The sequence below is a fragment of the Ornithorhynchus anatinus genome, chromosome 4 (genome assembly GCF_004115215.2).
Source record: "Ornithorhynchus anatinus isolate Pmale09 chromosome 4, mOrnAna1.pri.v4, whole genome shotgun sequence".
Taxonomy (NCBI): domain Eukaryota; kingdom Metazoa; phylum Chordata; class Mammalia; order Monotremata; family Ornithorhynchidae; genus Ornithorhynchus; species Ornithorhynchus anatinus.
Window position 1 is genome coordinate 9,170,088 of NC_041731.1, and position 24,804 is coordinate 9,194,891.

At 41.9% G+C, this 24,804-nt stretch overlaps 1 long non-coding RNA gene across 1 annotated transcript in view; it reads left to right on the top strand.

Moving 5' to 3' along the window:
- Positions 1-23,945, top strand: part of LOC114811354 — a 38,558-nt gene extending 14,613 nt beyond the window's left edge. The window contains exons 2-3 of the long non-coding RNA XR_003759043.1: positions 20,959-21,044; positions 23,817-23,945. This is a non-coding gene — a long non-coding RNA (uncharacterized LOC114811354). The remainder of the gene's footprint in view (positions 1-20,958; positions 21,045-23,816) is intronic.
- The last annotated feature ends 859 nt before the right edge of the window (positions 23,946-24,804 follow it).

Consider the following 24,804-nt stretch of genomic DNA (forward strand, 5'->3'; position numbering starts at 1 on the left):
GATTATAGGGACATCCTTAGGTCTGGTGACATTTCTTCAGAGTTCAATATGTTTAGGAAGAGCCTACTGAGCCTCTCAAGACTTGTGGTTTTTTTTTTCTCCTATAACAATGTTAGAAGATTGTGGTCTAGTGGAAAGGGCACAGACCTGAGAGGCATGAGAAATAAACTCGAATCCCACCTCTGCCACTTGCCTGAAGTATGACTCTGGGCAAATCAGTTCACTTCTCTGTGCTTCAGTTACCTCGTCTGTAAAATGGGGATTAATACTGTGAGACCCACGTGGGACAAGCTGATTATCTTGTATCTACTCCAATGCTTAGAACAGTGTTGCCGAACTGTACTACCCAAGTGCTTAGTATAGCGTTCTGCACATAGTAAGTGCTCAATAAATATGAATGAATGAGTGAATGCTCGGCACATAGTGAGCGCTTAACAAGTACCATTATTATTATTGTTATTATTCTCTGTGCTTCAGTTTCCTTATCCATAAAATGAGGGATAAAATGCCTGTTCTTCCTCCCCATTAGTTTGGGAGCCCCATGAGGGACAGAGATTATTACTCACCTGGTTATGTTTTATATACCCCACTACTTGGCAGTTTGTAAGTGCTAAACAAAGATCACAATTATTATTATTGTTCTTTTTAATAATAATAAATATTTTATCATTGCTTATGTTTTGATTATGCTAGTAATGTCTTCAAAAGATAGAAATAAAGCCACGCCGACCCATTTTGGCTAGTTACCTCTGCTCTACAGGTTTTTGGGTTTTTTTCATTCCTAGGGTAAGCCTCATTCAGATCACTGGAGTTTTCTTGTCATCTGAACGAGATTCCCTCTTTGCTTATACTCGTCTCTCCCATTAGGACACAAGTTCCTTGTTCGCAGGGAATGTGTCTCTTCCTTATCCTGTACTTTGTACTAGAGAAGCAGCGTGGCTCAGTGGAAAGAGCACGGGCTTTGGAGTCAGAGATCATGAGTTCGAATCCCAGCTCTGCCACTTGTCAGCTTTGTGACTGTGGGCAAGTCAGTTCACTTGTCTGTGCCTCAGTCAGTTCACTTGTCTGTGCCTCAGTTACCTCATCTGTAAAATGGGGATTAAGACTGTGAGCCCCACGTGGGACAACCTGATTCCCCTGTGTCTACCTCAGCGTTTAGAACAGTGCTCTGCACATAGTAAGCGCTTAACAAATACCAACATTATTATTATTGTGAGCATGCAAGACAAATCATTAAGGGGGCACTCAATAAATGCTAGTATTTCAGCTACTTTTCAGCCAGTGCTGTGGTAGTATGTTTGGGATCAGTAATGATGAGTGAAAGTCCTTAATTTGGTGGCGTCCAGCCTAGCCATTTGACCTCCTTAGTTTAGGGGACTCTCTACTAGGTACACCCATTTCTTAGTTTGATGGGTAAATCTTCTGGTTGGTTTTTGGAGGCCTCCATTTTGAATTAGCCACAAGAAGCTGTTGCAGTTTGATGTGTTATGTTTTGATGTATTTCTTACATTGCTGCAAGTAGCTTTTAAATCCTGGAGTCATTTTCATTGAAACAACCTTAGGGTCATCTTCTTGCCATTCCCACACTCATAACGGCGGTCTGGAAGCAGAATCTGTTTTTGGTTCATGCTGGTACTTGTAGCTGGAATTCCTTCTTCCAGAAAGACTGCCATGATATTGTCCTAGAAGGCCTTACAAATTTCATAATTCTCTGAGACCTAATGGAGTAAATACTCCATTGTCTCACTAAATGATTTAGTAGTTTATAGCGTTCCCTCAGAGAAACAAACATAATTCTTTCCTAAATTTTCTTTTATATTTTGATAGGGGATATTTGTGTTTCATGAATAATATCCTGCCTGGTCTTTCCCAGGAAAATAATCTTCAGGCCTTTTTGCCCAAATTTGCAGTGTTCTTCCACAGGGAGAGAAGAAAGTTGGACCAGCCATGCCAGTGTTCACATCTTTTCTCACGAATGCTCACTAAACTAAGTTCTGTCCTTTTCATTAACAGTGGTCTCAATTAACTTAGACTTCTTCAGGGCAATTAAAGGATTCCTACTTTGTCCTGGCATATTTAGAAGCAGCTATGACAATGAAAAGAGCATAAGACTTGGAGTCAGGAGACCTGGGTTCGAATCCTGCTTCTCCTCTTTGCCTGCTGTTTGACCTTGGGCAAGTCATTTAACTTCTCTGTGTGTGAGTTTCCCGATCTGAAAATGGGGATGAAATACGTGTTCTCCCTCCTGCTTAGCCAGTGAGCCCCAAGTGGGACAGGGACTGTGTCCAATCCGATCCACTTATTACAGTAAAAAATACTGTAATTTTTATTATATTGGCATTCCTCTGATCTTCCTTTATGTCTTTTGTTGTCATGTGAGGGTGAAGGGTAATAAAGTCCAATTGTCATTTATTATGATGGGAAAGGGTAATTGAAAAGGTTTTTAAAAACACCCAAAGAAGTAGAGTGATTATACTGTAATCATTCAATACTTAATATGAATAAAGGTGACTATAAAAGGAATGCAATATAATCTATTACACTACACTATCTATACTTGCAGTAATAATATAATAATAAACATAACTGTGGTATTTGTTAAACCCTTACTATGTGCCAAGCACTGTACTAAGGGTTGAGACCAATATAAGATAATCAGGTTGGACACAGTCCCTGAATCACATGCGGCTCACAGTTTAAGTATTTAAATTAATAAAAAGAGAAAAGTCTACAAATGCTGAATATTTTAATCAAAATGTAGATGGTACTTCTTGAGAAATGTGGGGATGCCTGATCCTTTAGAAAGAACTCTTTTTTTGGCTTTTGGCCCTTTGGGGTTATTCATTCAATAGTATTTATTGAGCGCTTACTATGTGCAGAGCACCTGAGGACTTGCCTCCCCACCCACATTTGTGGATTAGAAGTTTGAATTAGGTTAGGAAAGGAAAATGAAAACCCTCTTTCCTGAACTAGTTTGGGGCTTGGATTTTAACAGTCTGAGTTTGAACTATGCAAGGGAAACAGCCAAGCAGTGGGAACATATTTGGGAATCTCTTTGTCCTGGTAGTCAGTGGGAAAGGAAAGTAACAAGCAAGTGGCTTTTCCTATGGGAGATGGATAGAGGGAATGCCAGGGAGTAGAGAATAGACTATAAATACCAGGCACCCAGGCAAGGAATGACAGTTGGTGTGAGTCCATGGTGAGTGCTTGTTGTCTGTCCGGCACTGCAAATTACCACAGAAGACCAATTTGCTTCCCGAGAGTTCTGTGCTATTAGGCAGCTGAACAAGGGGCACCAGGGTCAGTGGTATCTGTTTTTATGCATGTCTCCAGATTTGAAAGATTGTATTATGAAGCCAGAGGAACTGTCTTGGGCTGGAGATACGTTAACGAGTTACTCGAGCAGCGTAGGAGGGGACGAAGCCGTGGAGAGAGCCAAGTCTGCCCTGTGTTTTTCTCCAAGACTTCAGCCCAGCTTGAGTTACCCAAGGGTCAGAGTTAACCTCGGTTCATCCCAACCAGGGGGACCGACTTGGAAAGTAGAGGGGATATGTTTGGGATGGCAGAAACGAGAACTACCTCAGTATTTTTCTTTTTTAGAGATGTGTCATTATTTTCCCAAATGTTTTCAAATTACAAACCCATCTCCCCTGCTTTTATTGGCTGCCTTCTCCCCCAGGCTTCTGTCTGTTTGGAAGGGTCACTCATCACTTCCTAGTCGGTCGTTTGTTGTTTTGATAGTTCTGCTGTCTGGCGTTCTTTCTCTTTTATGCTCAGGTGGGAGAAATATACTAGACAGAATTCTTCAACGGCCCAATTTTGGGCAAACAGAGAGAAAGTGGTAGAGCCAAAGAGAAAACAGTAAGCGCCTGAGCTCGGCGGGGGTGGGAAGGGGAGACGTTCATTCATACACCTGGACTAAGATTCATTAGCTGTGATTTGTCAGTCGAAGAGTGCTGTAGGACTATTTAGAGCTAACAGAGCATAGCCCCTCCAAATATCCTGCCTCTCGGAATGCACTGTTGACAGTGGTTCTCCCATCAAAATGACAGATAAAAGTTAGAACATAAGAACATAAGGAATGCCATTATTGGGTCAGACCAATGGCTCATCCAGCCCAGTAATGTCTCCGACGGTGGTGACAGGATGCTTGCAAGGACCCTGTTATGGTTGCCCTTCTTGACATCCATCCTGATTTTAGGATTGGGCCATTTAACATCCCTAACTTATCCTCTGGTGACCCGTTATGGACCGATCATCTTAAAAGTTTTCCAAACCTACTGGTATTTTCTGCTTGCATAGCTTCCTGTAGTTAATATATCACATGCTTACCACCCACTGTGTGAAGAAGTTACACAGAGGTCAGTGTAAATTTTAGTTCATGTAAAATCTCATGGTTGCAGATAGGTAGGCCACAAGGCTGCTGACACCCCCACCTCAGTGACAAATAGTGAGCCAAAGACATCTCAATGCTTAGCCCTAGAGAGGCTTCTAGTGCGGACTAGTGGAAAGAGCGTGAGCCTGGGAGTTAGTGGACCAGGTTCTATTCCTGGCCCTGCCACTTGCCTGGAGTGTGACCCAAGGCAAGGCATTTTACTTCTGTGCGCCTCAGTTTCTTCAACTGTAAAATGGGAATTCAATGCATATTCTACTTCCTACTTAGACTGTGGGATGGAGACTGTGTCCCACCTTATTAACTTGTATCTACCTTAGTGCTTAGAAGAGTGCTTGATGCATAGTAGTACTTAACAACTACTATGATTATTGTTATTATTGTTATCTACTGGTGAAATGCATTGTACTAAGCACTTGGGAAAGTACAACAGGTGCACCAGACATGTTCTCTTATGTTCTCTATATTCTTAATAATAACAATGTTGATGATAATGAAAATGATGATACTTGGTCCTGTTCCTCCTAATAAAATACATGTTGAAATTGAACCGGCTGCCAAGCAGAGAAACCCATTAAAGATTAAAGTCCACCAGTCTGAAAAATATGGACATTCCTGTTCTAGAACCTCATCTCCTGAAGTTGAGGAGTTTGCGGACCAGGGTGGAAAGCACTCTCTTCAAAATTGACTTTGGCCACCTCTGAATATCCGATGGGAAGTGGAAGTTTGATAATTATCTGATTCATTTGATGCTGACTGCAAGCTTCTTGAAGACAATGACCTCCTTATATACTACTGCATATCCTTCAGATGTCAGTTTGCGTGCTCTGCAGACAATAGGAGATCAGTAGATACTGTTGGTGTTGTAGTTCACAGATGAATATATTTTAGAAAAGAGACAAATAGTCCCAAGCTAGTTCTGGTGCTTCCACTTGGAATTTTTTGGAATTGACATCTGCATTCCTAGTCCTTCAGAGTCCCTAGAAGAGAAATAGAAGCAGATGCTGGTTGACCTAGCTCACCTAGTTCCTTTGGCATAAGCATAATTCAGTGAAAGAATTGTGAGGAAAGATAACAGGAGATTCAGAGACCTTCTCTCTAAAACACAAATGCACATCTACCCACCCACCTCCAAATTCAAACTTTCATTCCCTAACATTTCACTGAAAGAACAGTCACTTATATTCAGGTTCCGGCATATGGGTTGTAGTATCTGTTCTAGTGAATGTGAGATATTTTAACTTCTAGCATCAGTTATCCAGGGGTGTATTTTCATATAGGTTGGCACGTGGGAGTATTTCTCAAACTATTTTAGTACCTGTCGTCCACTGAGTTTCCAAAGACTGAGGCTGCCCAGGGAAAAAATGATGCTTGTTTGAAAAAGAATCCCGACTCCACATGTTTCTTAGGAGCAAGAGACATTTGCAGCCTTCTTTTAATTAAACACAAATTCTGGGGGATTTGTTGTGACGGTTTTCCTTGTATTTTATATGGATCAGCTGCAATCCATCTGCCTGAGGTCTGGACACACAGCTTTTTCCCTGGAAGCACATTCAGCCCGTGCTCATTTTAGTTCCCCATGGCATTCTGGGACCTGTAGTATGGCTTTCTCAGAATTTTGAGAGGCTAAGAGGAAGGGGTGTCTGTTTGGGATCATAAAGTCTAAAGGGAACAAGGGTAGTTAAAGATCAGTGAAGCTTCGGATGCCCTTTTTAGAAAGTCCTATATTAATTGCCCCTATAGTATCTGCAATATTTTCCTAAAATTACCTTGGACTACATCCTACACAAATTTATTCATTCATTCAGTAGTATTTATTGAGCGCTTACTATGTGCAGAGCACTGTACTAAGCATTTGGAATGGACAAATCGGCAACAGATAGTCCCTGCCCGTTGATGGGCTTGCAGTCTAATCAGGGGAGACAGACAGACAAAAACTACAGCAATAAATAGATCCAGGGCTGCCTTAGATAGAGGTGCATGGTCAGTTTCTCTCTTAGTCTCTCCCTCTCTCTCTTCCTTCCACCCCCCCCCCCCCCCCCCCAGCCGTAGTATTTGTTAAGCTCTTGCTATGTGCCAGGCATTATTCTAAATGCTGAGGTAAATAAAAGCTAGTCAGGTTGGACACAGTCTCTGTCCCTCATGTGGCTCACGGTCTTAATCTCCATTTTACAGATGAGGTAAAACTGAGGCCCAGAGAAGTGCAGTGACTTGCCCAAGGTCACAGAGCAGACAAGTGGAAGAGCTGGGATTGGAGCCCAGGTCCTTCTGACTCCCAGGCCTGTGCTCTAATCAGTAGGTCATGCTGCTTCTCTGTCTCCTGCTGTTCCTCCCTCTGTCTTTCGGTCATTTGGATGGCTATGGTGAGCCTGAAGCATGTTCATTACCATTCTACCATCTCCTGAAGATGTCCTGTGAAACCTGTTACAATCATTAACCAAAGCAGCTCAGAAGCAGCCCACACTGCTTTTCTAACACCGCTATGAAGCCTGAATGGTGGATTTTTCCAGGCATGAAAGGGATTGCTCCTAGACTATGTAACTTGAAGAATTATGTCTGTGAAGAGATGGATTCTCCGAGGGTCTAAGTTACCCAGAGGCTGAAAGTCAAGGCACTTTGCTAGTGTATTGACTTCCAGGTGCTCTGGGATGATACTGGGTCCCCTGAAGATGCTTAGCGGATCACTGCTGATCATGGATTAATTGGTGTCAGACATGCTAGTGGTCAGTCCTGGGGCCTATGCAGAACCACTGTGCCTTTGGGCAGAGCCTGAGAACCTCTCCGTGCTAATTGCCAAAAAGGGAACAGGGTGACTCCCATCTAATCACTCTGATAATCATTAAAAGGAGGTTATCCTGTCTTGCATAATCCAGCTTCACTTCAACTGAGAGGAAACCATGCTAGATGAGTCACTAAGGTATTTTGATCAGACCATGGTATTGATTGAGGGTTTACTGTGTGCTGAGCACTTGGGAGAGTTGGTAGACGTGATCCCTGGCCTTGAGGAACTCGCATTTGGTCCAGGAAGGATAAGATTTTCTGCTTCTGAAGCCCTCCCTCCTTCCAATTTCCCCTCAAATGCTGTTGAAAATGGGCAGCTTTGGCTCCATATGGAGATAAGGTTGGGGGATTTGAAGCATGGGAGTTCGTTCACTCTTCGAGTCCATCTTGAGCTGGGCCCCAGGATTGAGACTCAGTTGTGAGTCTAGGGCAAACTCTTGCCTTGTGCTAAATGGTCATGTCACAACAAGAAGGCTAGCAGAGGACTGGGTTGGGGGGACTCAATGATTAAGCTGAGACAAGAGCAGGGGCTTGGGAGTCAGAGGACCTGGGTTCTAATTCTGGCTCTCGCACTCCCTTCTGTGTGATCTTAGGCGAGTCATTTAACTTCTTTGTGTCTCAGTTCCCTCATCTGTAAAATGGAAATTCAGCTCCTGCTCTCCCTCCCCCTTAGACTTTGAGGCCCAGATGGGAGAGGGACTGTGTCTGATCTATCTCATATCTAGCCCAGTGTTTGGCTTAGTGTTTAATGAACAAATGCAATGAACTGAAATATGGTTATCATCATTCAGGTGGACTTACTGGATTTATTCCTCAGGAAGCTGATGGCTCTGAATCTGCCTGAATATCTTGTATCTATTCCAGCATTTAAGTGCCTGGCACAAAGTAAGCGCTCAACAAATGCCACAATTATTATTATTATTATTATTATTACCTTAAAACCAGAGCCCAAACCACCTCCTTTGGAGCCTCTCCTCAGACTTTACAGTGTTTGTTTGGAAAAAGACCCAAAAAACCACTCATGAATTTGAATTGTGAAAATGAACCTTGTAAAAGTGAGCAAGGCTGTACTTTATTTTAGGGTGGTATAATTACAAAATGAGCCATGATATGAATAAGACCTGTTACTTTACTTGGATTATCATGTAAGTGTGTATTTATATATATTACTAGAAAAGCAGCATTCTTGAAATGTTTTAGATTGTTTTGATAAGACTTGACTCTTCTTTTCCCAGTCCATCTTAATAGAGAATCTTTGACAAGAGCCTTAAGCAATTTTAGTAGGCTGGAAGCACTTATATTCCACGAAAATGCAGGGGCACATATTTTTTTTTAGTTTTCTCAATATGATATTTGAAAAACACTTGCTGTTCCTGCTTATAAACTGCTATTTACTAAAGAACAATGATGGTTATAGAAGGAAACTCTCAATTTCACTTTTCACAAGGTAGAAATGATTGGAAGTAATGATGAGGGTAAGGTTTTATTTTGATATTTCTCTGATTAAAAAAAATTATACATAGTCACAATGAGAATAATGTTCACAAACTATATTGTCAGAAGGGCCGTTAGTTGTTGTTAGTGAATAAAGGATTTTAGGATTTGCTAATCCCGCTCTTTAGCCAGTTTCCATTCATGAAACCCCCAAAATAACATTTTTAGCATTGGGGTCAAGATCCATTCTCTGTGTGCTGTTCACAGATAAGTAGTACACTCACTTTCTGACCTGGCCTTGGGCACATCTCATGACTCCCTTCTGCACTATTGATCTTAGCTAGAAAACTGGGTAAAGGGTAGCGGTTTCCACTGAAAATGAAATGCTCTGTTATGGCTATGGGATTCAAGAAAAATGACTGTGCCAGTACAGGAAAAATAAAGGGAGGATGAAAAAGTGTCAAAGCATCTATGTACATGTCACAAGTGCTAACAAAACTGGCTAAGATTTGGTATTTGATATCATTGCTATATGCTGCAATTCTGGTTGGGCTAAAAAATGTTTGAAGATGGAATTTTTCTGTGAGATTTAGTAGTTGTAGTAATCTTTTTTTAATATTTTATTTATGCTTAAAATGGTATTTATTAAGCACTTACCATGTGCCAGGCACTGTACTAGGCGCTGGGGTAGATTGAAGCAGATCAGGTCGGACACAGTGCCTGTCCCACATGGGCCTCACAATCTTGATACCCATTTTACGAAGGAGGGGACTGAGGCAACAAGAAGTTAAGTGATTTGCACAAAGTCATACAGCAGACAAGCAGTGGGAGCCAGGATTAGAACCCAAGTCTTCTGACTCCCAGGCATATACTCTTTCCACGGGACCATGCCGCTTCACCCTTTGGATGCAATGCATTGTACTAAGCACTTGGGAAAACACAGCAGATGCTTTTTGAGAGGGAAGTTTTATGTATATGATGGCTATATGCTTAGGTGTAGATTGAAGGAAAGTTCTGTGCAAAAGAGAAGTGACTATTTGCAAGCTCCCCACTAGAGTGTAAGCTCCTTCAGGCAGGGCCGTGTCTACCGACTCTCTTGTATTGTCCTCTCCCAAGTGCCTAGTACAGTGTTTTGCACAGAGCAGGTGCTCAATAGATGCCACTGATTGATTGATATCTGGGTAGAGAGGGGAAGCTAGGCTCATGTGTATGGGGGTGGGCTTGTGTGCTTATTTTGGGAGTGTGCTCTGTGGTAGAGTTCTCTGGCAGGGGAAGGTATATTTCTGGAGCTTGTCAGAGATAAGATTCCCATCTCAAGGTTAGAAGTGTTTTGTGGCTCCCTGGCCCCCTAGTTTTGCTTTAGGGAAGCTCTTCAGTTGAGAAGACCAGACAGTTATGCGTGTACCCGTACACAAACACACAAATAAGAAGTAAGGGGAGAAAGGAGAACGAGTGAAAATGAGAAACTAGAAGTGAAGAAGTAGTTTGGTGAGACAGTGTGTTAGTGGGAAAGTGTGGCTAGGAGTACCGTGAAGTCAGAGGACCTCCTTTGTTTGTCTGCCGTGAGACCTTAGGAAAGTCACTTAACTGCTTCGTGCTTCAGTTGCCTCATCTGTAAAATGTAAATTAAAGCTGTGGGCTATGAACTGTGTCCAACCTGATTATCTTGGACCAACCTGATTATCTTGGATCTACCCCAGCGCTTAGTACAGTGCCTGGCACATAGCACTTAACAAATACCGTGAAAAAAAAAAAAAGATAAATGGGTCCAGGTTAAGGAGGTATGGGGGGGAATGAGGATAATTGGATGCACAATAGTGATCACTAGATGCCAGGGTTTAATAGACAGTTATAGCAATAACCTCAGAGGGTGTGAGGATTAGATATTACTCACCTTCTACCTGATTGTTCCTTAGGTTTCACTTTTGGACTATAATTTGGCTATAAACTGGGACGGAGCTGGGAAGTTTCAGATCCCGGGCTTGGGCTACATAAGAGTCTGTTGAATGCACCCTGTGTTGTTTTGTGTGACAGAGAGCCACTTCTTCTTTGGTTCCATTTAACCCATGATTCTACGTGTTCAGTTTTGCCACCTCTGTCTTCTTCTATGTTTACCAGTGGCTGTGCTGGAGTAATTGAGGGATTTTTGTCTTTAGGAAAGCCCCATAGCAGACTACCATTCCCCCTGTTAATGGAGCTGATGAAAAATTCATTTCTGGTTGGGCTTAGGCAGTGGTCATTAATGAGAGAGCAAATCCCTAAGCTAGGGAGAGAGCAATGGAGGGAGGGGATGCGTTAAGGATCTGTTCAATGCCTATCAGGCCTTGTCTCTGGTTCTCCGCCCCTTGTCCCCAGTCTCATGACCAGGTACTGGTTCAGAGATTTTGGTCTGGACTTTATTTGTAGAAAAAGAGCACTAGAGGAATTTTTAGAAAGTTTTCAGTGTACATGCTGTCAAACTCACTAGTATTTAATCATTCAATTGTATTTATTGAGCTCTTACTGTGCAGAGCACTGTATGAAACGCTTATTAAGCATCTTGCCCTTGTACAGAGGAACGTGGTCAGTAATGATGATGATACTTTAAAAAAAAATCTAGTAAGCATTAACTGTGTTCCAGGCACAGTACTAAGAACTAGGGTAGATACAAAATTGGACACAATTGCTTGTCTTACATGAGGTCACATCCTAAGAGGAAGGGAGGCGGGTATTTTATTCCTACTTTGCAGAAGAAGAAAGAGGCGTGAAGAAGTTAAGTGAATTATGCAAGGTCATACAGCAGAAAGTGGGGGTCCTGGGACTAGAAGCCAGATCTTCTCACTCCCAGTGCCCTGCTCTTTCCAGGGGACCATGCAACACATCTTGATGGAGCATTTTCACGGGGCAGAGAACCGTCATTGTGAAGTCTCAGCCGGGTTCTTTCTTCCCACTCTAGGTAACCCGCTCTCCAAGAAAATAGTAGGGGATAGAGTGGGGATAAGACCAAAATACACCTTCTTGGCAATTTCAGAGTGATGACAGATTTGACTTTCTGCAAAGTTGTTATTTTTAAATGTATTCTGAAATTTCTGTAATTGTAGGCAAACCATATTTTCGTTGAAAATAATTTGGGAACTTTGGAACACAACATGTCAAGCTTGTTCTTCTTCATTCTTGGTAATTGTGGTGAGGAAGGGAGTGGAGAGTACTTCAGCCCTTTGGATTGTCCACACTACAAATCCCAGAATGCTATGGGACCTGAACTGAGTATATCTTGAGCATGCTCCAGCCCAGCATGGAATTTCATGGATTTAAAGTGAGAAAGGGCTGCTGGCAGTCCTGTTTAGGTAATCCGACCAGATTAGGCAGGACAGTCTCAATTCTGAAACATTTGTATGTTTTTCTAAATTTGCCCGGAATAGCCTACAAAAATCTGGGAAGTATGGTCTGTTTCAAAAATAGATATACACATAGCTGGAGCCTAGTGATAGCTAGTGTTAATTGAGTCAGGTTCAAAATAGGCCACTAGAAATGAGGAACATATATGGAAAAATGAAAAGAGGGAGAGAAATTGCTGTCATTATGAAGGATGTAAAGAAAACAGAATGTATTTTGGGCTTTCTACCAAAACAAACTTTCTGATGAGAGAGGGACAGAGCAGAAAAACACACAGTCAAGGGTGAAATACCCACCTGTCCATCCTTCCAGAGAGAGAGAGACACACACACACTCTTTCTCTCTCACTTTCTCGCTCTCATGAACAGAAACGCTTACCACCGTGTCATCTTTGGAGTAGAGCTGTCAGCAACAGTAGAAAAATCCAAAGAAAAGGAAGTCAACTCCACCTCTCCCATGTTGCTACTGCTATGGCTGTTCCTGGCATTGCTTCGGCCATTGCTGTAGCCTGGCACCTCCCTGTACACTGCCCCGGCCATGGTCACAACGGTTACCAGGGTGCCAGGAGTGAGGGTAAGGAAGCCAGCGTTTTTTGACTTTTCTCTGAACCTTGCTGTGGCAGCCATTGCTGGCTTTCCCTCAGCTGGATGGATTTCAGACACGAGGCTACCCTGAGGTAGAGAGAGATTGGCCATCCCTCCCTAGGTTGCCACAACCAACCACCCAGACATAAGTATCACTGTGTGTGTTTAGAGTCTAGAGTGTTGCTCTGGGGGATCCCTGACTCACCCTTCAACCCTTGCTCAAGAGCCTTATGTTTCCTTTCTCGATCCCTGTTAACACAAGTACACTTTGTGCTACAGGGCAGGGTTGTAACCTTGTCAAATTTTCAACCACCACCTTTCCACTGCCCCTTTGACGAGGCATCCCGAGGTAGCTCTCGCTTTTGCTTGCCATCTTAATCTGGCCTGGGATCTTAGCCACCATCACCACTACCATCACCGTTAGGACCCCTTCCACCCTACGACTGAAAGCGAATCTACTCTCTGTTTGGGTGCAGGAAAAAAATGGCTAAAAGGCATTACTGTCCCACCTAATGGTGTACTCTTGTCTACCTGTGACCAGCTTGATACCGTGGTCCATAGAAGGTGTCTGAGAGATCTAGGGCGAGAACGAAAATTAAGGTTACTCCATTCCAAATCACTCGGGGAGGGATTTTAGATGGTGTCTCTGAAATCTCTGTGATCCACAGATACCTAAGGAACAAGAATTCCCCCCCGGCCACCTTCCATTAAATAAACACCGGAGATTCTGAATTCAGGTGACTCAAAGGGTAGGGTTGAGATAGACAAAGCCAGCGTGATGGTAAGATTATATTCCCGCCTTCTGTTGTATGTATGCCTTGGACAAACAGAAAATTGTTGCCTCCGATCTCCTTCCTGCCTTGGAAACGAATCTCTCCACATAACATCACAATAAAAAAGCAAAACCTAAAGCATTTCTCATTACAGAAAACTTACTTGAGTCCATCCTTATTTGCCTATATGAACTCTAAAACTGCCCTTATGTTTTATTTTGCATAAAGATTGTTGAGTCTGCTTTAAGGAATTGATTTAACAGAGGATTGTTATTCTTGGCAATTTAAAGGTAAATTATGAAGCTGCACTTTCCCTGACAAGTGACCTGAAAAGGAGGAAGGGCTGAATCAGCAAAACCACAGCTCCCACAAAAGGGACCAGCTCAGGCCCAGCTTTCAAGACAACTAATATCAGTCATGGCCACCTGATCAGAGGAATCTGGCAAAAATCAGTGCCCCCAAACAGAAGATACAAGCAGCCATCCAAGGAGCACTGTGCAGACTTGGTTGGTGCAGCCACAAAACTACATCTGAAAAACTCCTGCTTTTGCTTTGAAATAGAGAATCTGGAGACCGTAGGAGTGTCATTATGGCAATTCCTTGGAAGGTCCAGCCTCTCTGCTTCTGGGGCGGGGAATGACACAACTGGACTGAAAGGGATTTTTTGGGACTGTCTATATCTCTGAGATATTTGCCAACACTTCAGAGTCACGAGTGCCAATTTCTTCCTCCCACCCAACCCAACTCCACAGGTTCTTCATCACATTCTGAATCCAACTGACTTTAATTATAATAATAATAATAATTATGGTACTTGTTAAGTACTTACTATGTGCCAAGCACTCTTCTAAGCTCTGGGTTAGATACAAGTTAATCAGGTTGGACACAGTCCCTGACCCACATGGGGCTCACACTCTTTATCCCCATTTTACAGATGAGCTAACTGAGGCCTCGAGAAGTAAAGTGACTTGCCCAAAGTTACACAACAGACAGGAGGAGAAGCCAGGATTAGAACCCAGATCCTTCTAACTCCCAGGTCTGTGCCCTACCCACTAAGCCATGTTGCTGTAGACGCTGAATGGATTCCAGAGCAGTGGGGATTATATATTTAACTGGCAGAAGAAAGAAAATGTATTTTTTTAGTGGGAAGATGAATTGTTCTTAAAGATCCTATATGTATTGACGTGTTATGGAATTTACTCCTAACAACAGCCTGGGCATTAAGGATAGTTTGCACATGCATTTGCTGGATTTATAACCCAGCATCCCCAGCTTCCCTAATGGCAGGAAATGCCCCTTTGGGGGTGCACTCCCTGTGACAACCCATCCTGCTTTATGAACACCCCATGCATTTTATGCAAAATTATGGAGAAAGTCTAGTCAAGCTGGAACAGTCATTTCTCCACAACAAAGCCTTCTCAATCAAGGGGAAGGATGAAAGCAACTTGGAAGTGAATATGATTAGTGTCATAGAAATAGACGAGGAAACAGGTTCAAGGCTGGGTCCGAGATAAATCTATAGGTTTTGGTCCACTTGGTCTCCTCTCACCTCCTCATTGTCCATCCTGTGTTGGTTCTTTCTTTCCTGGAAATGAGTGGAAATGGCTTTCTAAGTTTGATATCAAAGGTTATTTGTTTTAAATCTCGTGTCCACTCTCTGACCGATTCAGGCTCTCCACCTCTGTACTGCCAGAGTGGGTGTCCCCTGACTTTTGCTCAGGTTATCAGAGATCACTTGTTAAGGAAGAGCAACTTTCTTTAACTCCTGACTTTTATGAAATGACTCTTTTTTATTTAACTGGCAATCCAGGAAAGCAAACAGAGTGATTAGAGGAAAGAAAAGGACAACTCTAAGCCTGTTCTTGAAAGCATTGTATTTGTTCTTGTCTGTTGTGACTCCTTCATGCATGGCAGAAATGACTGCTCTGCCTTAGATTAATTCATCTCATTAATTTAAGAGTCAAGTAAGGCAGCTGAAGATTCTGGAAAATAAGATGACAAGCTTTATTATGTCTCTTTGGTGTGTCAGTTTTTTTAATTTATGGTATCTGTTAAGTGCTTACTATGTGCCAGGGACTGTATTAAGTGCTCGGCTAGATAAAAGCTAATCAGGTTGGACACCGTCCATGCCCTATTTGCAGCTCATGGTCTTAATCCCCATTTTCAGGTGAGGTAACTGAGGCACAAAGAAGTTAAGTGACTTGCCCGAGGTCACACAGACAGGTGGCCAAGCCGGGATTACAAGCCAGGTTCTTCTGACTCCCAGGTTTATGCCTTTTCCACTAGGCCATGCTGCTTCCCATTATTGTCAGGGATCATGTCTTCTCTACCTCAGTTGTACTTTCCCAAGTATTTAGTACAGTGTTCTATAGGCAGTAGGCATTCAAAAAATATTACTGATTGATTAATTGGGTTTGTCCCTTATTTTACCATAGTGCTTTTCTAATGCCTTTCTCATCTCTCTCTCTCTCTCTCTCTCTGGGGCAGTCCGTCTCTAGTCTCTAGCTCATCTCTCATCCTGTCTCTAGTTTTAGCCAGTCACATGTCTCTTTTCTTTTTCTTTCTTACTTTGCCTAGCCCTGATATTACATCTATACTTTTTATGTCTTCTCTTTATTGTATTATTTCCTTTCTATTACATTTCACGTTTTACTAGTTTATGTACCATTTACTGCCACCATTTGTCTCCATTTCCTTTAGTGAAACTACTTTGGAAATACTTGATCGGCCTATTGATAAGGACCAGGTGTCCTTGAATTCTTCTTTAACTCCTTTACTTTTCTGCATTTGACATAGATATAGATACCATGACTAATACTAGAGCCAATTTTCCTTTTGACTTTCTGTAACTTCTTTACTTTGCTGCATTTGACGTAGATATAGATACCAGGACTAATTCTACAGCCAATTTTCCTTTCGACTTCCTAGAAACATATAATCCCCTCCACCACTGGAAACATCCCAGGTTCCTGGTGTTTGGAAAGGGAACGACTTGCCTGGAAATCTTCCAGTGATTTTGACAATCCCTCTGAAACGTGTGGAAAGTGATTTGCCACTTACGGATATGCCAAAATTATATTATGGAGTGATTCTGGAATATCCCTCTGCTCGTTGGCCTGAATATCACTGGCTTCCTATAGAACTGGGATGTTTTCCTGACTCTAAGATCCTGAGAGTATGTTTTCGGAAGGATGGGCCACTCAAAGGGACCACAGGTGGCCCAGGAATTACAGTCTGTCCTCCCAGGCCTTCTCTGGCCTTCTGGCAGTCTGGTTCACGAGGCTTGGGTTTCAGGAGTTTTTTTTGACTGCTTACAAATATCTTTCCTGGCACATATTAAACCTCTTTTCCTTCATACTGAGCATTATATTAATATCTGGGGTAGGTGCAAGATAATGTCCAACAGAGTCCCTATCCCACAGTCCACAGTAAAGAGAGACAAATGTTCAGTACCTATTTTATAGATGAGGAAACTGTGACACAGTTTCAGTCCCCAGTTCAATGATTCCATTTTGCCCTCTAAATATTGCTACTACTAACCATTTCTATCCTCTATCAACTTGTTTTAGGGCTTGTTTTATTTCACGCTTGGCAACTTTGTACACACTGACAGCACATCAGTACCATGCAGTAGCAATCTACAAGTTAGGGCCAGTCTGAGAGTGGGTTCACGTGTTCTTTTTCATTCAAATTTAGACTCTCACAATAAATCAGCATGAGCCAAAACTGTGCAACCAACTTGGCTATTAGTGCTGACAAAATCTCTGAAATAAGTAGACTCTGGAGGCAAAGTTGGATGGTATTAAACAAACTGAAGCAGGTGAGTGCCAAAATGAGGTCTGTAGGGTGTTGAAATTGGCTGGATCAAGAGTAAAGGCCATATTGAAAAATAAGCATACAATTAAAGAATGGCAAATTTGTGGCTCCCTTAAATGCTTTAAGATTAAGTAGGACTAGGGCTCCTATAATGGTTGAAATGGAAAGGATCTTAAGTGTGTGGTTTGAAGATAATATACTGTTAGTTTGTTACTGATTACTGAAAAGGCTAAGAGGTTGTCTGAGGATTTATAGAAAACATATCCTAAGGGGTCCGATGCGGAGCCTTTGAATTTTAGCAGGGGGTGGTTGGATGGGTTTAAAACACCTATTTGCCTTCATAACTCTGCTGCTCATCTCCAGAACTCTGCAGGGGGCAGGGTGGTCTTGAGGAAAAAGCGTGGAACTAGAGCTCGTTGTAAGCAGGGAATGTGTCTATATATTTTATTATACTCTCCCAAGGGCTTAGTACAGTGCTTTGCACACAGTAAGCACTCAATAAATATGACCTAATAAGAATAATTGTGGTATCTGTTGAGTGCTTATTATGTGCTGAGCATTGTTCTATTGAATAAATGAATCATGATGTCCTGGTTCTAGCTTTGCCTCTGGTCTGCTGTGTGACCTCTTTGTGCCTCAGTTTTCTTTTCTGTTTTCGTTTGTCTCCTCCATTACCGTGCAAGTTCCTTGTGGGCAAAGAATAGATCATTTTGTTATTCTGCATTTGCCAAGTGTCTAGTTCAGGGTGCTCAATAAATGCTTTTACTTCTACTAGTATTAATGATTGAGACATTTATTAAGTATTTACTATGTGTCAAGGACTATACTCAGCTCTGGGGTGAATACAAGATAATCAGGTCGGACACAGTCTCTGCCTGATGTGGGACTCACAGTCTAAGAGAGAGGGAGAAAGGTATTGAATCCCTACTATACGGTTGAGGCAACTGAGGAAAAGATGAGGTAAGTGACTTGCTTAAAGTCACAGAGCAGGCAAATGGCAGACCTGAGATTAGAACCCAGGATTCCTGACTCCTCAGCTTGTGCTCTTTCCACTAAGCCACGCCACCTACTAGCACTACTATGTCTATGAAGTGGGGAATGTACTTTGGAAAAATAAAATCCCGATACATATACAAAGAATTATTATTCACGATTATTTTCATCATTCTTTGCTGATTTCCTCCTACAACCCAGCATGCTCCCTTCACTCATCTGATGCCAACCTACTCAATTTACCTTCACCTTATCTATCTCCTTGCCGACCCCTCTTCAATGTCTTACTTATGACCTGGAACTCCCTCCATGTCATATCCGACAGAACGTCACTCCTCACCTTCAAAGCTCGCTTTAAGCACTTGATATTCCTCCCACCCCCAGGCCCTTGGCCTCCCTGGGATTATGTATATATTCATAATTTATTTTAATATTTGTCTCTCCCCTTCTAAGACTGTAGACTCCATATAGGCAGGGAACGTGTCTACCAACTCTGTTATATTGTACTCTCCCAAGTGCTTAGTATAGAGCGAGTGCTCTATAAATACCACACTGATTGAGGGAAATCGATAGTCTACTACCGTAGGTGCAAGAACTCTACTATCTATTGAAAGTTTCAATCAGTGTAGACTGTCTTGTCAACTGATCATGTCACTCTTTTGAGATTTAACCTTCGTGACTGCAGCAGATGGGATCTAATAAAATCAGGCACTATTTTGAGGCCTAACCAGAAGGCAGACAGCTTCAGGGTGGGTTTGGGACAACCTTTGAATTTCCTGGTTCAGTTCTTTCAATTTGACTCTGGAGGCTAATTTTCAAAGCAGAACTGAGGGTTTCCTTGGAACCATTTTGTAAGACACATTGAAAGTGCGAGTGACTCATATTATTATTCTGAATTCATATTCAGCAGGGGAAGCTGCTTTCCAAATTTCTCTATAGCTCTGCCCATCCTCGAGTTCTCCTGAAATGGATGCCAGTTTTGGAGCCTCTTCAGAATAGTTTATTCTTGATTTGCATCTCCAAGTCAACTTCACAAATGGCAATACAGGGCCTTCTGAGAGGACACCTCCTCAAAAACAGTGCAAATAAATCTTTTCTGCAAACTCCATTCCATTTTACTTAGCTCCTTCATCCTCGGATTACTTTTCTCCTACTCCATGTCAGTCAGTTCATACTCATTGAATTTGTCTTGGAACCTGAGATGGAGGGGTTAATTACACAATTATTTTGTGGTTGTTGAATGATGTCCAGTGTTTTCCTACATGCTCTTCCAAAGAGGAACAAAATTCCAATACCCACTCCTAATCTAGGGCAAATCATAGTTTATAAGAACAAAATCTAACCCTTGTGGAGAAGTTCCCTTCTGTAGCCTACTGTCCATTAACATTCTGCTAGTGTGGACAGCGTCTAACTCAATTATCTGTGACCTGGGGCTGATTTAATTCAATTCTATGGTGGCCTGAGACCAAGAACAGGAGACCAATGAGCCATTTATTCCCACTATGAAAAAATACTCTTGTGTAATGTAGGAGCTTGGCAAACTCTGCCTAAATTTGGGTTCATCTGATCATTGATATTGACTACCTGGGAAGGGCTGATCAGTGGGATTGAGAGGATGGGATAGATATCATTTCATGTGTCTCAAGAAATTCAATTGGGCATATAAGATATATATTTAAGTGCTGTAAGAGGTTGTGAGTGTGTATGTAGCTTAATATGCAGCTAGTATTAAGAAGAAAGAGAGACTATGTAAATTATTTCATTCCTAAGTAATGGGATATGTAAGGTATATATGAAAGTGCTATAAGATGTTTTGAGTACACGAGTGCTCAAGTGATGCAGAAATTCTCATAAAGGAGTTGGGAGGACATATATTCTAGGGATATTAGGAATTAATAGGGGAAGGCCACCTGGAGGAGATGTGATTTCAGTAGGGCTTCGAAGATGGGGAGCGCTTTTGACTGCGGGATTTGAAAGTGAAGTAGCTTGGCCTAGTGGAAAGAGCACCGAGCTGGAGAGTCAGAGGACCTGGGTTCTAATCCCGGTTCTGCCAATTTCTTGCTGTGTGACCTTGGGCAATTCCATTAACTTCTCAGTCCCTCCATTCCTTCATCTGTAAAATGGGGATTAAATTATTGTTCTCCCACTTACGTGGACTGGGAGACCCATGTGGGATAAGGATTGTGTATCACTGATTGACTTCTATTTAGGACCATGCTTGTCATATAGTAAACACTTAACCAATACCATTAAAAAAATAAGATATGTGCTGCAGACTGTGCTTAATAAGAGTTTATCAAAGGGATATCCACCAAGCCTCACTGCCAATTAGAATGATGGATAGCATAACAACTGCCTAGACCTTTATATCGAAAGTGAACTCCGTGCCTTGTTTTCAACCCACCTAAAGCCAAGCTGAACTACAGAACCGTGTTTTCTTCCTCTTTGTTTATGCATCACTGGACTGTGTACTGACTAGGAATCAGAAGCTGGGGACAGGTAGATGTATTATGTGGCTGATGAAAATCTCCAGTGTCAGTAGGCTTGAGTAGAGGTAGAGGGAAAGCCAGTCTTCACACTTGTTGCTAATTCCTAGAATAAGAACTGAGTTCTCAAAGGGAGTCATAATCAATTGCATACCTTCTTGTGAATGTGCTACCAGAACTTAGTCGTCTTCATGTAGCAGTTTCTGAGCCACTGTCTCAAAGACTTTTGTGATACTCAGAGCATGTTTAAACTAGAAGAGTTTCTCAGTAGATCAGAAGAGAATTCAGACTTTAACTTGCTGTTTTCTCATTGCCCCCTCAAGTGATGAGGAAAGGATGGAACACGGAACTTTGACTCAAGTAGCAGTATTGCCATGGAGTAGCCTAAGGATCTTGGTGAATATCCCAGGTCAGTCAAATTACTTACAAAGTGCCAGCATCCTGATGATATGTACCGTATAATGGAACAATTTCTCTAAGTCCCATGTGACCCAGCTATGGATCACAAACCATTCTGGAATACCATTTAGGAAGAATAATATGTTACACGATAAAGGGTCCATTGTGGATTATTACAGCTTGTCCTTCTGTAAAGAGAGAATGACTTAGGTGACTGACATGGGAGAAGAACAACTTTGAAGCTACAAATGATTTCTCAAATTTCATGGCTTCAAAACCTTTTATGATGGGGCTAAAATTCTCTGATAAATTGCTTGGTTTCATTAAATAAAAACATCGAGCACCACATTTTACATTTCTTTTCTCTAAAGAATTCAGAATCAATAAAACACATCTCTATGTCTCAAAGCTTTTATTTTCTGTAATTTGTTGTTTTGAAATTGAATTTCTTTAAATCATTGTAAAGGAATTTATTATGCTTCTCAGATGCAGAGCTGTCTATTCTGGTCTACTCCTTTGGGGGCATTGCTGAGAACTAGGGGACAAGCCACAGGGGCAGGAGGTTTCACAAAGCCTGTTATTTGCTTGTGTGAACTGGTTTAATTTGTGATCTCTGGTCAGTAATGTCATCTCCCAAAACAAAGGCTAGATATATATGATCTGTAATTTTTATGTTCTACCGAAACCACAATGAGCCTTGCCCGGAAGTTCTGATTTAATCCTGATTTTTCATTTGAGACCTTTTGCTTTTCATTATGACTTCAGCCTCCTCCACCAATTGGTTTGGCTTCTCTTCTTGCTTTCTGCCAGCTGCCCTCCTGATTGCTTTCAGGCAAAAGACAGGGGACCATTCCCTAGACGTGTGAGGGGACACTTGTGATTAAAGAATGACTTCTCCCGCTGCAATATACGTAAACAAATACCCAAAGTAGTCTTCTGAGACAGTCATGTGAGTTATCGCTAACCCATCGGAGGTTCACACACCTTTATTCTTTTGAGGGTACACTGAGAAAGAATAAGTATATTCCCTAGATTGTTTTCAGTTATTTATATTATTATTCCTCCAGGATTTATTTTTTCAATGAGTATTGCTTCATACTGTTTCTTTTGGATCTCGGGCCAAATTGTGAAATATAGAGCGTGGTGGTTTGTAGTTTGTAATCTTCCAACTAAGCCACCTTCCACAGTTCTTGGCTAATGTTTGAGGATCAGTATGAAGCAGAGTAACACTTGGGTGGTCTTTGCTTTCTGGATCTCAGCTCATTTCCCATATTGCTCTGCTAGTGTTGTGGGTTCTAATTGGAGTGGGTGAGACCCATTGCACACCAGTGGAAAGTAAATCACATGCTACAGGGAGCCCCAGGAAAAATACAATTTGAGAAATATTCATTCTTCTTGCTCCCAGTGCCCCTTCAAAGTTACACACTCACGCACTTTACCTTCACAAACAGATGCTATCCCCCAACCACGCCCCCCCCCCCCCCCCAACTACAATCCCTCCTCAATACACACATGCACACAAACACAAAGCTTGGAAATCTAAGCAACCTAAGTAACTTAACTCCACTTAGTTGGACAGTAAGAGAGCTAGAGATTTTGTGGTTTGACCCTCATATGGTACATCAATCATGGCAAAGTTCTTTCTCTCTTCATCCAAAACCACTACTTCCCACGCAACATGTCATTACCATCACAATAGGGTCTGCTCGGTAATAGCGTTTGGAATGGATACTTAACTTTAAAGCCCTGTTTGAAATCAAAGCTTCCTTCCTGTTGCAACTTAGCTTTAAAACAGACTTCTAGCGAGGTTGGCAAATATCTCTCTCCTCTCTCTCTCTTCTCCCTCTCTTCCCCCTCTCTCCTCTCTCTTTCCCCTTTCACCTCTCTCCTCTCCCTCCTCTCTCCCTCTCTTATTCTTTCTTCTAGTCTTCTGCCCCCCCTTCCGTAGTCTCTTTCCTTCGTCTCTTCCTCTCTCTCTCTTCCACTTTCTCATTTTCTCTTTTCTTTCCAGATTTTGCTTCTATTACCTAAGGCAGTTTGGAAAAATTTGGGGAGAGCCCTCTTTCCGTATTTGAGTAGTTTTCCCTAGACTCAGTATAAACTTAGTAAAAAAAAATGTAAGGGACTAGGGGAAAAAGAATTTTCCAATCATCAGGCACTTGAGTGGTTTGGAAGCCTCGAGTATATGAGTATCATTTATAGCCTTCAAAATCAATCCCCTGAATCCCGAGCCACAATTAAATGACTAACATAAGAACTAAACTACAAAGAAAAGGCCTTAAAGTCCTGCTGAAATAAAAAAGGAAATCCAAAATGAAAGATGAAATGCCACCTGTCATATTGAGGTATAGTGTGACATGAAATTCAGAATTTGCATGAAAAATAGGATAGATTAATAGATCAATAATAGAATGATATAGTTTTTCTTCTCTTAAGAACTCAAATGTCTTTGCATGAATCACCACATTAGTTCTCAAAATCCCTGTAAGAAAGGGCAGGACAGCTATTATTCTCCTCATTTTGCAGATGAGAAAACTGAGACCCCCCAAGTCAGACAGTGAGTCAGTGAAAGAGGAAGAATTAAAAACTAGGTGTGAAGATTTCCAATCTTGGGTTCTAACCATTGATTGACCTCTCCATTCTCCCCCAAATCAGACCTTTGACTGATATTCAACCATTTTCACACCTATAGGTGAGAGTGACTTTCTTATATCAGGGGGTCCCAAATATTCTAGTGCATATATCCATCTTGTATTTTAATAAACATTTTCTTTTCCTTCAGTTTAACAGGCTCTGAGTAAAGGAATCCTGCAGTTCTTACAAAATGAAGATTTGAACCTTCCTAATAAAAGCTCACATATTCTAAGAAGCCTTCCAGATTGAGTTCATATCTCTCTAGATATACTCATCGGTCCAGGTACCTTCCCCACATACATAAATCTCTGCAGTACATTTTATATGTTTCTGTTAGTGGTTTGGGGGTCATTTATATACCTACTGTGTTTTTTGTCATTTGTTATACCCTTTTCATTTTTGTTTGAAAATTATCTGGGGGAAATTATGTACTTAGCCCCCTTAGATTTGAGTGCCTCAAGGATAGGAATTCTATCTTGTTTGTTACTCTCCATGTTGTCCAGGACAGTGTTTTGTGCACACAGTTAGGCAGGTGTTTAAGCCACGTTGTTTCCAGCCTGACCAACCGACTGGTGACTATTTGCCTGAGCCCGGGACCACAGTCATAGGACATGATTTGCCCTCTTCTTTGACGTTTTCCTCCATATCTAATTTCAAGTTTGACGTTTACAGTTGAAGATTGATATATTGATATGCCAGAGTGGGAACTAAACCTTTCACTCTTCTTGGCATTGGTCGGTCCTTTATTAGAAGGCCGTGTCCAGTTTTGTTCTTTATGTTTGAAGAGGGATGTGAAGGAGCTGGAAGGAATCCAGAGGAAAGCAATAACAATGATTAAAGGATTGGCGTGTAGAGCCGAGGGAAAGAATACAGGAGTTAGAGTTACTTCATTTAGAGAAATGCAAGCTCAGGGACTGGTTTCTCTTGGGTGGAGTGGAATGGGAAAGGAAGGGAGAAGCTCTTCTTCTCCTAGGGACCGATGCTGCAGCTCCATAATAATATTTGTGTCGTTTGTTCAGCATTTCTTATGTGTAGGTATATGCCAAGTGCTGGGGTAGCTCCAAGATAATCAGGTCAGACCCAGCCCCTGCCCCAAGTGGGGCTTACGGTCTAAGTAGGGAGAGAACGGGTATCGT